The sequence below is a fragment of the Cydia splendana genome, chromosome 12, assembly GCF_910591565.1.
Source record: "Cydia splendana chromosome 12, ilCydSple1.2, whole genome shotgun sequence".
Taxonomy (NCBI): domain Eukaryota; kingdom Metazoa; phylum Arthropoda; class Insecta; order Lepidoptera; family Tortricidae; genus Cydia; species Cydia splendana.
This window is the reverse complement of record NC_085971.1, coordinates 9,965,403-9,982,875: the sequence shown is the minus strand read 5'-3', so window position 1 is coordinate 9,982,875 and position 17,473 is coordinate 9,965,403. Positions and strand designations below refer to the sequence as shown.

The 17,473-nt window shown below is 38.8% G+C and overlaps 1 protein-coding gene across 1 annotated transcript in view; it reads right to left on the bottom strand.

Annotated features, from left to right (window-relative positions):
• Positions 1-17,473, bottom strand: part of LOC134795561 (programmed cell death protein 5) — a 487,306-nt gene that overhangs the window by 243,521 nt on the left and 226,312 nt on the right. The window lies entirely within an intron of this gene.

The window sequence follows — 17,473 nt, the reverse complement described above, 5'->3', positions numbered from 1 at the left end:
ACCTCGTTTTCACGCAAAATAGGCACAATGGTTGTCGATTTGCGGAAAATGCAAAACGCTTACTAAAATGCTAACTAACTAACTAGGCCTTTGCCATGTTGCAGATTTTCAGTAGTACACATTTATTTTACTAGGAGAACTTTTTGACTACCTATGTTGAAAGTCGGTGGTGGTCGAGTGCATATGACGTCCGACTTTCAATCCGGAGGTCGCGGGTTCAAATCCTGGCTCGTACCAATGAGTTTTTCGGAACTTATGTACGAAATATCATTTGATATTTATCACTAGCTTTTCGGTGAAGGAAATATCGTGAGGAAACCTGAATACATCTGCGAAAAACTTCAAAGGTGTATATGAACTTCCAAGTCCGCGTTGGGCTAGCGTGAGGACTATAGCCCAAGCCCTCTCGCGCATGAGAGGAGGCTTGTGCCCAGCAGTGGGACGTATATAGGCTGAATTATTATGTTGAAAGTCATCGGATATTATCAAATGATTTTACCATATAAATTCCAAAAAAGATTCCAGAAGATGCAAGAAAAAATATTTTAAATACAATAAAATAATTAAAATATTAACATAAAAAAGAACGAAGGACTGCGTAGCATTCCAATAAACGCTGTTTTGAATCCATGAAACGGTCTGTAGGTACCTACCTACGCTGTAGCCACGTTTACTTTTCTGCAAAGTAGGTAGTTGATCAGTATAGCAAGACCCCGTATCAAATAGCTTTTGGGTTTTTTTTCTAGCATCAACCTCCGTGATCGCGCATTGGTCCTCCTCATGTTAAAACTTAAAAAATATAACGTAGCTGAGGGCAACTCTTCAACTACGCTTTTATCTTATTTCATATAAATAAGAACAAATTTACTAAAGTCATCCTAGAAAAAACTATCAAAAATCAAAACTCGAATTGCCATGACGTGCCCCTTGTTAGCCGTGTTTTCTAATATGAAATGTAAGAACTTCGCTTCGCTTTGCTCGCTCGTTTAGGTAATAAATACTCAGATAAAGAGAAAACATCCATTTGTAACTCAGAATTCGAACCCAGGACCTCCAGCTTAGTAGGCAGGGTAGTGACCCTAGTAGTGACCGACTAGGCTAGGAGGAAGTAAAGCTAATTCAAACCAACAATTCATGTTCAAAAACTTAATCTTAAATACATATAGTACCTTCATATCTAAATATGTCTAGATATGATAAGATGTTTTATTTTGCGCTTAAGCGTACAAACAACCATAATATACATAATATTGTATACTTAGCGAACCTACTCGTATAATCAAAAATACTGTTTATTTTCGTACCTAACTTGTACCAAATAACTAAACTAACTTGTGATTTCATTGGTTTCTCGACGAGCGTAAATTGTGGATTGAAAACGTGCTTACCTTCCTATAAATAATGCCGCCAAATTAAAACAAGTGAAGGAAGTAAAGGAAAAGGTAATGTTGTATGGGAAATATATATATTATATCTGCTTGACCTACTTATCCACGGCTTCTAATCGACCCATTCATTCATCATTCACACAGAGTGGTACGAGAGGGGTCCAAGGCTCGCACGATGACGTCACTATTGGGTTTAAAATCATGTATACTCCCCGCTCGGTACAACCGTGCTGCAGCCCCCCCTTGTGACCTACTAACCCAAAATGGGATCCAAGTGACGTAGGCCATTGTACAACCTCGCCAACGTGTTGCCCTCTCAAGCACAAGGGTCCGTAAGGAACCAGGATCAAAACTTTTGTGCAGCGCGCGAGTTGCGTTTTCAATGGAACTTTCACGAACAAGCGTACAGTCCACCACATAGATTATAGATGTGTGCGTTTCCAGTTATATTTATTTTGTTCCACTCAGCAAGTGGCCATGGCCTGTTATATCAGTATACAAGTAATACAGATATAACACTCGCAATAGCCTTCAATTGAAATGAACTTAAAGGATTTGATTAATTATCACATTCCTGACATTAATTTAATTTCGAATTATAACGGAATTACTTTTTGATAAAGGTAAATATTTACTCAATTATAATTCATTGAATTATAATTGAGTAAATTAAATTCAAACCATCAATAACTTTATCTTATGCATATTATATTGATGCAGTACCTTCAAGCGGAAGTAGGATAATTTAGCCTGTAATAATGTCAACGATCAATAACACGAATAAGTATATTAGCATATTGATGTAATTAATCCAATGCATGACGCAAGGTTCACCTTGTGGTGTCATCTACCTGAAATTTGTGTAAATATTATGCGACATAAACATAAACGCCTCAACTGTTTAGATCAGGTGTAAACATGAATAAGAATTAAAAATGAATGAAAGTATCGTAATCAAATTTATATATTAATGAAAGGATCAAAGGGTTGAATAATTTATATTTTAATGGTTTGTTATTTGATGTAATCTGTAATATGGTTTACTAGAAAAAACCTTACGTATTATAGGTATATGCATTCAATTTATATTTTAATGGTTTGTTATTTGATGTAATCTGTAATATGGTTTACTAGAAAAAACCTTACGTATTATAGGTATATGCATTCATTAAATTACATAGTCTGTTATTTAGCGCACCAGACATTTTTGAAACACGGTCAAAAAAAGGTATCTTCTGTTATATGGATTGCGTTAATCATTAAGTATCTTGTAAATGGTTTACGGGGTATACCTATTTTAGTAGGTACTTATGTAATTTGGAAGCGGGAAGGTATATTTCAAAGTTACAATATTTTTTATACATAAGCAGCGAGAACTTGATTTCAAGAACGAAACGATTGGATTGTAGTCATGATAGGGCCTACAGATTTTTTTATTATATGTTTATAGTACATTGTAGGACAGGACGGAAAACCGCTAAAAGATGGACGAGTGAGTTTGAGGGCCGACACGTTAGTGGAGGCCCTCGAATAATACGAGTCCATCTTTAGCGTTTCCGGCCGAGGCATTACATAGTGCTTTTCACGACTACTGCGAGGAAATAAGAAAACATTTGCATAACTATAAGTACTAGCCCGCGATTTCTCTGGTAGCAAATTACTAGTCACTGCCTGTGCTGTCTCTTGAATTTCGGTAGGCGTCAGCGTAAGAATATCATTTTCTTCACTAGAAGAACTCTTTTTTATAGCGAGCGTAGATACGTGTTTCTTATATTTTTTAGTCAAACATAATTTACACTATACAATTCAGTGAGTATTTTCCGATCCCGCCTTTTTTACTTTTTTTATCACTTTTAAGAGGCGTTTTTCTGTTGTTTGCTTCAAACCGACTCTAAACTTAGAAGCGTTTTTGCTAAAAAAACACAAACACAAACACATGATGAAAACTGCAGATTCTTGCTATTAACATTTATTTCTTGGAAAGTTACATGCTGAACTATTTTCTATTTTAATTTTTAGGGATGCGCGCGCGCGCTCGTCTTGGTGGTTGTATAGGCTCTGGCGCGGGGCTGTCCCCCGCGGCCTTCTTTCCCCTCTGTCGCCTTACACGGTAGGACCGGTCCTGGACATCCTCCCCGCCCTTGGAAGGACTTGCAGCTTCTTCCAAGACATCAGACTCCTCCGTTGTGGTTGGCAAAGGGCAGACTTTGTTGACGCCTCGCCGTTCAACGCCTCGGTAAGTCAGAAAGTCAGCGACTCTGGCCACTCCGTCATCGCCGGGGTAAAGCTGCTGAACTCGGCCGAGTCTCCATTTAAGTGGTGGTAAATTGGGTTCTTTGAAGACCACCAGATCCCCTTTTTTAAGGTTTATCTGCCGGGAACGCCATTTTGTTCTTTGTTGCAGTTCGGCCAGATATTCTTTTCTCCATCTCTCCCAGAAGTTGCATCGGAGCTGTTCGACCAACTGGTACCTTGTGCGAATCTTCATGTTTTCAGGCTTCTGCGGGCTTGGTAGTGACGTCAGCGGCCGCCCGATGAGGAAGTGCCCTGGGGTCAAAGGAGAAAGGTCGTTTGGGTCAGGTGATAAAGGAGTTAGGGGTCGGGAGTTAAGGATCGCTTCAATTTGAGTGAAAAGCGTGCTTAACCCCTCGTATGTAAGACTAACATTCCCTGCTATACGTTTAAGATGAAATTTGGCACTTTTTACGCCAGCCTCCCAGAGGCCGCCAAAAGTTGGAGAGTATGGGGGATTGAAAACAAACTTTATGCCCTTATTAGTCGCAAAGTCAGTTATGCTACTTAGGTTTGACTGCAACACTCTGCCTAACTCATTGTTTGCTCCGACGTAATTTTTGCCATTATCACAGCAAATGTAATCAGGTTTACCTCTTCTAGCGATAAATCTCTTAAGGCAAGAAATGAAAGCTTGGGTTGTGAGATCACTGACCGTCTCAAGGTGCACAGCTTTAGTAGAGAAACAAATAAAGATGCACAGATAGCATTTTGTGGTTCTACTGCCGCGACCTGTTTTGCTGGCAATCATGAAAGGGCCAGCAAAATCGGTTCCAGTGACCTGGAAAGGATAAGATTGAGACACCCTAGTCGTAGGTAGATTACCCATTAATGGTTCCATCGTCTTACCTTTCATCCTGACACAAGTGACGCATTTATGCACAATGCTTCTAGCTAGTGTTCTTCCCCCAATAGGCCAGTATGTTTCTCTGAAAGAGCTGAGAAGCAATTGAGGACCAGCATGGAATAACCTTAAGTGCTCACTTGACATCAAGATTTTGGTAAGACGATGGTTTGATCGCAATAGAATAGGGTGCTTGGCATCGTAATTAAGGTTCGCATGTTTTAACCGACCACCTACTCGCAGCAGTCCCTTTTCATCAATAAAGGGAGATAATTGCAGAACATTGTACCTTTTAAGCGACTTGTGTTCTTGAAGTGCATTTATCTCAAATCCAAAGGACTCCTGCTGAGCGGTTTTAAGAAGGAAGGTAAGAGATTGATGAAGTTCAGTTTCATTAAGAGAACCCACCGTTTTGTTCTTATGATTTCTGCAGTTATTTATGAACCTGTATACATATGCGAATGCTCGCTGAAGGCGTAAAGGATTCGAGAAATTTTCAAATTTTACGAATTTTGGACTATCGTTTCGGACATGATGAACTTTAATTTCAGGCAATTGAGTTTCTGAATGCCCAGTTAGCTGCTGAGGCCATTCAGATTCAGGTTTTGACAGAAACTTAGGACCGTTCCACCACAGCGCAGAATCAACAAGCGCGCTGGGTTCAACGCCTCGAGAAGCCATGTCCGCTGGATTCAGGTGAGTCGGTACATGTCTCCATGATTCGCGTTCTGTCAATTCATGGATTTCATTAACTCTGTTGCAAACGAAAGTCTTTAAGAGTTTCGGCTGAGTTTTAATCCATCCTATGGTTATTGTCGAGTCAGACCAAAACGTTCTAGTGTTAACTTTGCACCGCAAAGCTTCACAAACCTTTGTTGCAAGCCGCGCTCCTAAAAGAGCAGCACATAATTCGAGCCTGGGAATCGTAACAGCTTTCAAGGGAACAACGCGCGTTTTGGCGCATAATAGGTGGATGCTTACGTTACCTTCATCGTCAGTTGAGCGTAAATACACACAAGCTGCATACGCGTCTTGTGAGGCATCCACGAAACAATGAAGATCTGTGGAGACAGGGCAAGCGCACAGAACAGACCTGGGGATTGAAAGTGCAAGCAACACGTCTAGGTTTTTAATGATCCTATCCCACGTCTTTTTTATGCTCTTTGGCACCTCTGCGTCCCATTCTAATTTAAGTTCCCAAAGCTTCTGTAACAGAATTTTAAGTGTTATTGTGCACGGGCTTAGCAAACCTAAAGGATCGAAGATCTTACAGGTATTCGATAGAATTATGCGTTTGGTGACTTTATGTTCATCTTTGTTTATGTTTATTTCGAATCTGAGAGTGTCAGTACTAGGTGCCCACAGTACTCCCAGTACACTTGACTCTTTTGACAAATTATGAGAGTCGGATTTTGTGGCTTCCTGAAATATTTCTGGACAATTTGTCTTAAATTTGTGTATAGGAAGACCAGCAGAGTTAAGGACCTCGGTAACCGACTTTAGGATGTGAGCTAGTTCGCCCACCGTCGCGGCACCTGTCAAGAGGTCGTCGACGTAAAAGTCGTTTTTTATTACCTTAGACACGACAGGATCAGAACATTCCATTGCTAACTGAACCAGGCACCGAGTGCTTAAGTAAGGTGCACATGCAGTACCGTATGTCACTGTGTTCAGCTGCAGAGTTTTAAGAGGCATGTTATCCTGCTCTCTCCATAAAATAAGCTGGAGATGTCTTTGTGACTCATCTATCATGATTTGTCTATACATTTTTTGAATGTCTCCAGACAACACGTACTTATGCTGGCGGTAGCGAATGAGTATGTTAAACAACTCATCCTGGACTACGGGGCCAACGTGCTGAATGCTATTAAGTGACTTGTTTGAGGATGATTTCGCTGACGAGTCAAAAACAACGCGCAAGCGCGTAGTTTCGCTACGTTCGCGAATCACAGCATGATGGGGCATAAAGTACCCGAATTGAGGCCTGCTAATCTCAGTTAAGTGACCTAGCTCCTCGTATTCACGAATAAATTTGCAATACTCATTTTTAAAGTGAGGATCTTTATTAAGTTTTTTCTCAAGACTGTAGAAGCGCTTTTCAGCCATGCTGTAAGAGTCACCAAGAGCTACCTCTGGAGTCTCTTTAAAGGGCATGAAAACTGAAAACCTACCATCATCAAGGCGCTTCGTAGTTGCAGTAAAGTAGCGTTCACAGAACTCGTCATCAGCTGACAAAGTTGGTTTTGTGGTTGGAACTTCTTCAAGGCTCCAAAACTTTGCCAGTTGATCACTGATTTCTTTGGTGAAGTTACAATATTCTTGACGCTTTGGTTGCAGATCGGAAATATAACGACGACCTGCCACCATCCAACCTAACCTGGTTTCGACAAGCAGCGGCTTTTCTGGGCCTAGCTCTATTTTGTTGTAACACAAGAGATCATAGAACAACTCTGCACCTATTAGTATATCAATTTTGGAAGGGCGGAAGAAGTTAGGATCCGCCAGTTGAATGTTATCAGGTAAGTTAAGTTCTGATACATTTATTGGGGAATTAGGGAGTGTCCCTGTGATGTCAGGAACCACTAGACATTTAAGACGTGTACCGAAATCATTTACACATGATTGTATCGTCACTTCGCAACTATCATTTATTGGAGTTTGCTGTTTCATTAAGCCGAATACACATGATGTATTTGTACCATTACTAACGTATCCGAGTTTTTCTTTCAGGTCTGTCGTGATGAAGCATGGTTGACTACCCCCGTCGAGGAACGCACGTGCAAGGTAAGTACTATTATTTTTAGGATTTATGACTTTGATTATGGCGGTGCCAAGGACAACTTCACCCGAAGAACAGGCCGGCAGGGACACAGGTGCGTAGCTACAATGATTTACGGTAGTACTTGTTTCAGGCTTGTAACTATCTACATGCAATAATGTATTATGTTTGCTTTTGCAGATCTTACATGTACCCAAAATGCGACATTCATTTGTTGCGTGACCCCTGCGTAGACAATTGGAGCAAAGTTTTAATTTAGAAATTTCATCGCATCTTTTTTCAGGTGACAGCTGCTTAAAGGAAGGACAATCTATAATCCGATGCTGCTGATTACAGAATGGACACGAAAATGTCGGTTTGGCGCTAGCAGAGGCAACAAAACTTTTTAATGTTTTATTATGAGGGTATTCCTTGTTTTTATTAGGTTCAGGTTTCTGATTATTTTTAAAGAAATTAGGTTTACTATCACGTTTGTCGCTTCTGCTGATCGCCATGGTCTCAAGAATATCAGCACGGTTACGCAAAAACTGCATAAAATCGGATAAGGTCGGTAAGTCCTTGAACGTATTTTTATGTTCCTCCCATTTAGTGAAGGTAGTTGTATCTAATTTAGTAGACACTAAGTATATGATGAGAACATCCCATTTGTCCGTGGGCTGCTCTAGAGTATCAAGCGCTCTTAAGTTTTTTGACACATAGTCTATCATGAACCGTATTGCTTTGTGAGACTCACTTGAGATGCCTTCTATTTCAAATAACGCTTTTAAGTGGTTATTGATAAGAACCTTTTTGTTATCATATCGTTCACGTACTAAATCCCACGCAACAGTATAATTTTTTGAGCTAAACTCTAATGATTTGATTATTAAAGCCGCACCTCCCTCCAATGATGACCTCAAGTAATGGAATTTATTTATGTCCGATATGGAATCATTGGAGTGAATTAACGATTCAAAAGTGTCTCTAAATTCAAGCCACTTCAAATAATTTCCGTCATAGGTAGGTAGTTTTATAGTGGGTAGTTTGATATTTGAGTTATGATGATGATGACTACACGTATTTGAACATGAGGAGCGAGCAGAGTGAAGGCTCCCTTCCTTTTCTTCATGAACTTTAAGACGCGTGTCCAGTATATGCTGAGCTAAAGATAAAGTGCTATAAAAAACGCTTTCAAAATTATCCACCTCACTATCATCTTCCTCAGACGAAAACATTTCAATTTGAGACTGAACTTCATTAAACTCAAACAACAAGTTTTCAATTCGTTCTAAACGAAATTTCAATTCTTTAAGTTTCAAGTCAGTTATTTCCTCTTGTTTACATGCATTCAAGACAGAAACACAATCTTTAAATCGTGTTAAACGACCCTTAATAGTGCCCCGTAATTTAGTTAACTCTTTCAATTTCTTTCCATCAGGATCAACGCCAGAAGTTTCAACCATTTTTAAAGCTAAAAACGTAACGCAATCAATGAGTTAAGTAAAGTAAAATGTGCATCAAACCAGTTAAAAATGAAGTAGCAGTTGCGCGCCGTGTAAACACGGTGAGACACAGTGCCGTGCGAGGTGCGCTCTGATAACGCGAGCGATTCGACACGCTGAGACACGGTGCCGCGCCGTGCGATTCACAGTGCACGATGACAATGCAGGTAGCAACGGCCACTTGCCGGTTACGTAAGCGGTCCGCCTGGAATGTTCGGCGAAAATAATTAGCAAAATGGTTTTATTATAATTATGTTTACGATTGATTTTACTTTTAAGCGAAGAAATAAAGTATCGAGCAACTTATAGGGACATAAAGATAGTTTGCTTCTAGAAATAAAGTTATTTTAAGATAATTAAATAAATTACGAGTTTGAGAAGCCTTTTTGCAAATAAAGAACGATAAATTATATTTTTAATGTCACGAAAACGCTGCGCTTTTATTTATAATGTATATATTTACGTGCAAATTAAGCGTTTAGCTATGAAATTAAGGTATTTAAGCATTTATTTACCACCGTAGCATTAAGCAGTGCTTGATTTAAGTAAACACTTTTATAAAGGGCTAGCGAAGCGGAAATATTGCAATTGCTTAAAAATATTAAGAGCTAAACCACGTAAAAATATGTAAGCACCGTGGTGTACATGCAAAAAGAAATTAACTTCTAGATTAACACGACACTTAGTGCACAAAGAATATTAGTGTTACACACTCGTGATCAAACTCGCCGATCACACAAACTTGAAGAGGGAATATTTAGGAAATAAATGAAAGGATTGGGCTACTCATCTGTAATAACGCTGACTCGCCGCGATGTAGGTACCACTCTTCACTTATGTCGCATAATATCCAGTCCAGCTCGTCGATGCGTCGTATGGCGAAGTTCAAATTATGTCCGTTAAATAACGGGTTTTAGTTTAACATGTAGTGTCCTTCTTCATTTCTTATGTGTCCTGTCACGGTCGCCACTTTTGTTGATGATGAAAACTGCAGATTCTTGCTATTAACATTTATTTCTTGGAAAGTTACATGCTGAACTATTTTCTATTTTAATTTTTAGGGATGCGCGCGCGCGCTCGTCTTGGTGGTTGTATCTTAGGCTCTGGCGCGGGGCTGTCCCCCGCGGCCTTCTTTCCCCTCTGTCGCCTTACACGGTAGGACCGGTCCTGGACAGCTACAAAAGTAAAAAACGCACTCGTCCATCTTTTAGCGGTTTTCCGTCCTCTCCTACAATGTACTATTTATTGATTTTTATGTTTTAAATGATATTCATTGCTGTAGCGAACTGTCACCAATGACATATGATGATAACAATGAAACATTGTAGTAGTGGTGGTTCAGGTGCTACAGCTATTGCCTACTTTCCAGCTTGGTTTTAGACCATCTATTGCCACATTTCCGAACAGTGGCGTGAAAAAGAACTTTGTTTCTCAAAAGAAATTAACATTTCGCTTGATGAGCAAATTAGCAAATTACATCATAAGACATATTATTTATCATATTATATCATTTATTCCATTGTAATCATGTTCATTTGTACATTTTGGTCTTACATTTGGCAAGTAGGTACATGATACCCTGCTAGGGTGTACAATATAGGATTTTAACTTATACATAATTTTAATTTCGAGAAATATTAAATGTCAAAGAAATAAATAATAATAAAGTAAGACTAATTCATGCATAAAAGATATTCACATAATCTATCTATCTATACATATAATAAAGCTGAAGACGGTCGAAAGTCTGTACATGGAAGATATTTGAAAAAAAGTTGGCTGGGGATACTTAGAATCGATAACAGAACACGTTCCAAAAGTTTTTAGAATTTTTGTCTGTTTGTCTGTTTATCTGTTTGTCTGTTTATTTGAACGCGCATCACGTGAAAACGGCTGAACGGATTTTGATGAAAACTTTACTAATCTGTCGAGAAAATCCCCGGCCAGGTTATAGGCTATAAAAATTCAACCCCTAAAAGGGGGGGTAGCCACAACACTCGATTGACTTAAGTTTGCCCCTGAATCTTATGGCGCTACTTAGGAAGGAGGGGCAAACTTTTTTCATATATGTGCTACCACTATTGAGTACCCTGGTAAACTAACAGATGGCGCTGAATTTAATACGTTGTGACATGAATAAGTCACCTAGGAAAGATTTTGCCAAATAAACTCTAATTTTAGAACAGGGGGTACGGATATCAACAAAAATAATTGAATAATTATGTTGATTTAATGAATTAATAATACAACAAAATTAAACGACAGTAAATTAATTGCCCCTCATTGCACAGTCTTTTGGGGAACTGAGTAAACATTAATTAATAAAGAAAACTAAAAATGAGTTTACATAGTTACATAGTGGTAAAATAAACACACATAATTATCAACACGCGTATAATTGCATAATTATTTAAAATTATTAATTTTCTCCATCATGAATTATACCTAATCGTAATTATATCGCACCCATATCAAATCCATATTCATACAAGGTGGGTACTTTGAAAAAAAAAACATTGACCTCTGTCATTTGCAGTGCCGGATTAACCCTTTTAGGCAAAATAAGCACTTGCTTAGGGCACCACGTCTAGCTAGGGGGCACCAAAACCGTAGGCAAAAAAAGCGCAGGCTGCATCAGCATTGCAGTCGTCGTGCAGTAGGTACCTACATGAAACTTTTATACGTGTACAAGTACCCATCTAATAACGTCCCATCCCTTCTCTGCATGAAATCCTGGATTCGCGCCTGGTTGGGACTAAAAGTAAAAATGTACAACTGTCTATCAAACTGCGTTTTTTGTATCGAAAAATTTTCGCGCTCGCTTCGCTCGCGTTTTATAATAACACTATAAGATATGATAAAAGTGACATTCGGGTGGCGACTGTAGCAGAATTACCTACTCTGTTGTAACATTATTACTTTTTCGTGATAAAATGATGTGACTGATTTCCATACTAAAAATAAAAATGTACAACTGTCTATCAAATTGCGTTTATATATCGAAAAATTTTCGCGCTCGCTTCGCTCGCGTTTTCAATAACTTTCTAAGTCAAATTGCGTTTTTTATATCGAAAAATTTTCGTTTTTGCTTCGCTCGCGTTTTCAGTTACATTCTAAGATATGATAAAGGTGACATTCGGGTGGCGACTGCAGTAGCATTACTCTGTTGCAACGTTACTGCTGCAGTACTGTCAATTTTCGTGATAAAATGATGTGACTAATTTCCATTCTCAGCTGTAATGAGGCAATGAACGTCACTCAACTAACCAAAAAAATTCAATGTAATCTTGATGACCCTAGGGAGAGGGGGCACCATGCTCTAGAAATGCTTAGGGCATCAAAACGGCACTGGTCGTTTGCGGAGTCAAACGATTTGGGACTCGCATTTAATACGCATTACCATGCCTTCCAGAAAAAAATCCAATCATTCGCGAAAGTCTCGCAACGCATTCAGGTTACAAGGGGCACGTAGTCTTCCTCAGGAGTCTGAAGAAGACCACAGTGAGTGGCGCTCTAGCCAGGCAGGCCGCTTCGCTTTCGCTCGCGCGCGTATACCTTACTGTATCGTCCGATATACATCTACTACTCTGTCGTTTAAATCACGTGTAAAATTTGAATAACGGCGAAGAAAACTATTGATTTCGGAGTTTAGTTTTATTTAGTGGTACCTAATTGTAAAATATTTTATCTGGACTGGAGTCCTCTAGCATATCCATCTGTCAACTTTACTTCAAGTTCCGCCTCCAGGGGAGAGGGAGAGAAATTAGGATTAGTAATTAGCCGCTTACTGACACAGACCGAATTCTACGCGGGCGGAGCCGCGGGCACAGCTAGTTATTATATATTATAATAAAGAAACTCACATAAATAAGCTTAATATACATAACTAGGAAAAAAAAACATAATTAAATAACTAACCTACAAATATTAAAAACTAAATCTAAAAAAAATTATAAAACTAAACTTAAAATAAATAATTACAAAATATCCCCCTGCGGAATGGTGCTGTAGATACTGGCAGCATTTCCTCGCTGTATCGCAATACTTATTCTTTGTGCGAGGAAGCTGCCAGATCTACGGTCACCAGCGGCGTCAGCTATCCTTTTTGAAAGATCCTTAAAAAGGGTAGACGCGTTCGGACCCCACGGGCCAAGGGTCTCGACACCAAAAGGTACGAAATCGTATTCGGGGCCGAGACCCCTATTATATATTATTATATATGTATGACTTGCAATAGTACTTAAGTACATTAATTAGAGCATGTCTAGGTAGATAATAGTTAATCTTAGAATTTATGTTAGAATAATAAAATTAATAAAGCTATATTATCAGCCAGTAAAAAATCAGCAAGAAAGCACCGCTTATTTATTCTACGAAATAAGATTACATTCCTAAATATTTTTAGCTCAAGTTCAACATCATAAGTAGTGTATAACCAAACATAATCTTGGCTTGAATTACCTCTTGCGATTTAGAATGATATTCTCATCGCCTAACGAACCGTCCTAAGCGAACTTGTGTAAACTTCTGTCGAGGTTTTTGTCGAGAGATAACAATATGGGGTTCTTCAAAATAAGGAGTGCACTGGTTTCTAAGGGGTCGGCAACATGCATGTGACACCTCTGCTGACCGCTTTCTATGGTACAGCATAATAAATAACGCATGAACAAAGTATCTTCCCCTTAATAGAGCCAATATGATAATGATAAGTGCTCAAGAACATACATATTCTTAACTAGGTCTGGTTTAGTACCTAATTTAGGTCAAATATGAATTAATTACTATTTTGTAATTGTAAGTACAAATATTGTACCTATTCTGATATGTCTTGTACACTTTTAAAGGTACCGTAAAATGGGGTGAGTAGGGTTCGCGGGGAGAGTTGGGTTATGAATGTGGAGAGAGGGGATGAAAGGGGGGTGAGATGGGATTTTAAGGCTACTGCTACAAAAATAATGTATTCCAATTTAAAATGGAGCTATAGTAATACTCATAATAAAAAAAAACGATCCTTCAAAATCACCTTTGTATGAAAACCCAACTCACCCCAAATACGAGGGACTACGGGGTGAGGTGGGATTTCCTGTTTATCGTCAAAGTTATGAAATGGAACTACCCAAAATAAAATAAAAACTAAAATACAAACGTCCGGAACACTTATTATACATATACACGGTACACCATTCAGTTTGAATTATGTAAAAATAAAATGTTATCGAGGTTTGAATGTCAGTTTTGCACCTACTCACCCCATTTTACGGTACCTACCTAATATTATAATTTGTGAAAAATAATCGATTTCATTGGATAAATATGTTAGCTTGGCAAGCGACATGGGAACAGCAGTCCAATACAGCCGCATCCGAGCAACGAACTCGGGATACTTCGAGGATGTCAATTTAATTCTTGTTTACACTCGAAGCTTGTATGTGTTATCGGTGCCTTCTCGATTCCTAAGTGTATATACAGGGTGGCCAAAAAATAAGTGCATTCTCGTTGCCAGGGAGGTTTTGGGATTATACTGAGCAACTTTTACTATGGGACCAACCCCGAAATCGCGAAATAAAAATTTACCCTCCCATAGAAAATGGACCAGCCAAAATGTATGAAACGTATGAAACAGCCAAATTTTGAAATGAGGTGAATGGAATGAGACATAAATGTGTTAGTTCGAATCGGCCTCCAGTAGCCTTACCACGACTGCCTTGGCAGGGTCAAACTGACATATTCGCTAACGTCTGCGTAACTTACTTTCTATACATCTCGCTCGCACTAATATGCGAGAACGAGCGAGATGTATAGAAAGTAAGTTATGCACACGCTAGCTAATATTATGACAGTGCCAAACTGGTGGTAGCCGTAGGTAAAGCTCGATCAATAGGTGCATCTTCGGTCGTTGACCGCGCTGCACGCTGGCTCCAACCGACTTTTAATTCAAACTTAGCCGCATGTTCCACTAACCTATTTATAAACAAATGTATGCGTACTGCAGTGCAGAGATTATGTTACTACCCTAATATACAGGTTACCAAACCAATTCGCTAGGTTTGTGATGAGCATGTAATTTATTTAATTATCTACCGAAACCGAAATAAAATGAAATGAATATCTTTTTAAAATACGCCGTTTATTACGAAAACTAAATGTACCTACCTATAATAACACAATTTTCAAACACAAACTTCAGTTAAAAACGCTTTGCAAAAGTTTATTTGTCAAAATATTCGTTGTGTTATATAGACTAGACAATGCAAAACTGGAAATGAATTCATTCTTATCGCACATCGTACTCGTAACCTATTTTTTAACAGCCTTTGGAAGAACAGTTCTTTGCTTGTATGTAAATTCCATGTTGACGTGTAAAAGGGGCAAGGCCTATTTGCTGAATAAATGTTGAAGTTGAAGAAGTCTACATAATAAATACCCGAACTCAATTTGGGTATCCACTGTTTTCAGGGCACTGAACCGTAAATGCAAATGTCCTAAATATAGCTAGGACCTTTCAAAGCTATTCCGGGTTCTCGTAGTCAGTCGAAATTATTCATGTCTTTAAATATATCATAGCCTGCTATAGTCTGACATACTTATATTCTTTTTCACGCCAATATTGGAGTCGGATGGGGATCGAGACTTGCAGGCGGAGCACGTACTATCCGATTTGACAAATGGGTCACCGCTTTATGTAAAAGGTTAGGGTTTGAGATGCGACAGTTTTGGGTGCGTAATGGGAAAGGTGATAAAATACGAGTATGATGTGATATGACTATTTGTTGGTGGTCCATTATCATCGGTTCAGAATCTGATGATGAAGTTCTGGAGAATCGGGAAACTCTCTAAATATTATAGGCACAGCCTATTTATAGTAATTTCGGTATTTTTTGTGCTTCATACAAACCTTTGTTTTTATAGTAACTCGGGCATTAGCTCTCGAAAGTGACACATATTATTGCAGTAGAACCTTTTTAGATTGCATAATGTATTAGCCATTTTCATTTTTAACCGACTTCAATTTCATAGAAGGAGGAGGTTCTGTATTCGGTTGTGGCTATCTTTTTTTTTTTTTTTTCTATGTACGTTCACCGATTACTCCGACATCCGTAGTCCGATTTGAGTAATTCTTTTTTTGTTTGAAAGGAGCTACCTCCGAGTTGGTCCCATTTTAATTTGGTTCTGTTCTGATGATGGGATCCATGAGGAATTGAGGGAACTCCTCAATTCTTAAAGGCACATGCATGGTGTTTTGGGCGTTTTCTTAAGCAACTCGAGCATTTTCTCCCGGAAACCACCAATTTGATGAAGTAGGCCTGATGATAATGATGATGATTTATTTAAATGTAAGTATGTTCAGCGATTACTCCGCCACCTGTGATCCAATTTGAGTAATACTTTTTTTGTTTGGAAGAAGTTACCTCCAAGATGTTTCCGTATTATTTTTGGTTCTGGTCTGATGATGGAATTCATGAGGAATTGAGGGAACTCCTCAATTTTTAAAGGCACGTGTTAAGTGATTTCGGGGTTTTCTAAAGTAACTCGAACATTTGCTTCCGAAAACCACCAATTTGATGTACTGCAACTGTAGCCTTACCACGAGTTTGACATTGACATATTCGCTAACGTCTTATGCATCTAAATGTAACTTTTTATGCATCTCGTTCACACTAAGGTTAGTACGAGCGAGATGCATAGGAAGTAAGTTACACACATGCTAGCGAATATATCAATGTCAAACTCGTGGTAAGCTGGTAAGGCTACTGATCGGGGGTTAGGGTTAGGAGTTAAGGGGTCGGGGAATGGCGGTTGAAGGGTTGCTGGTTCAGAATCGAGGGGTTCCTGGATCAGGGGTTGATGTGCTGTGAGGTTGAGTGATCGGGGGGCTGAGGGATTGGGCCAGTGGCGGGGCGGGCGGATGGATTTAGTTGACAGGAATTATAATTTCCCAGACGGACTCGAGAAAATTCCTGATTACATATTTACTAAAGGTACATGACTTTAGTGTTAAACAATATCTTGTTTTTCATTCATGCGTCGCGCTCTTAACAATGCGTTAAAACTAAAAATGGTAAAATAAAAACTTTTTACAAAAAAAAAAACCGACTTCAAAAAGGATGAAATAAAATATTACCCTTTTTTATGTCCATGCGTTACCAACTGATATGTATGAAGTCGGTGCCAATCCAAGTAGTAACAATACCAGTCAAAAATAATCAGCTTTATGGCTATAAATCCCATTAGAACTGTACTAATAACTATTATAAATGTGTAAAGAATTCTGTCTGCCTCTTTGTCGCCTTTTCATGGCTAAACAACTGAACCGCTTTAGGTGAAATTTGGCAAGAAGGTAAATTCCTTGAATTGTTTTATATTTTGAAATGTAGTCCTCTGGATAAGGGACGGGAAATAACTCAGTCCCAATCCCACACTTGCGTGCTATAGACTGTTCGAGCATTAGTAAGAAATGCTCTTTAAAAAATACTACGGCAAAAAAACTAAACTGCACCAAGAAGGTTTGATCGTATGTTCTGAGGTGTTTTCTTAGGTCCAGTCGACGTCAATGATATGTTTACACTTTTGCACCTTACTCCTTTGTAATAAGGCGAAAAGTGTACTTAAACATATTTTTAACATCGACTGTACCTACAGAAAGTACGGTCATTGTCGTCGTGTAAGGCAATCCAACGTAGGTAAATCC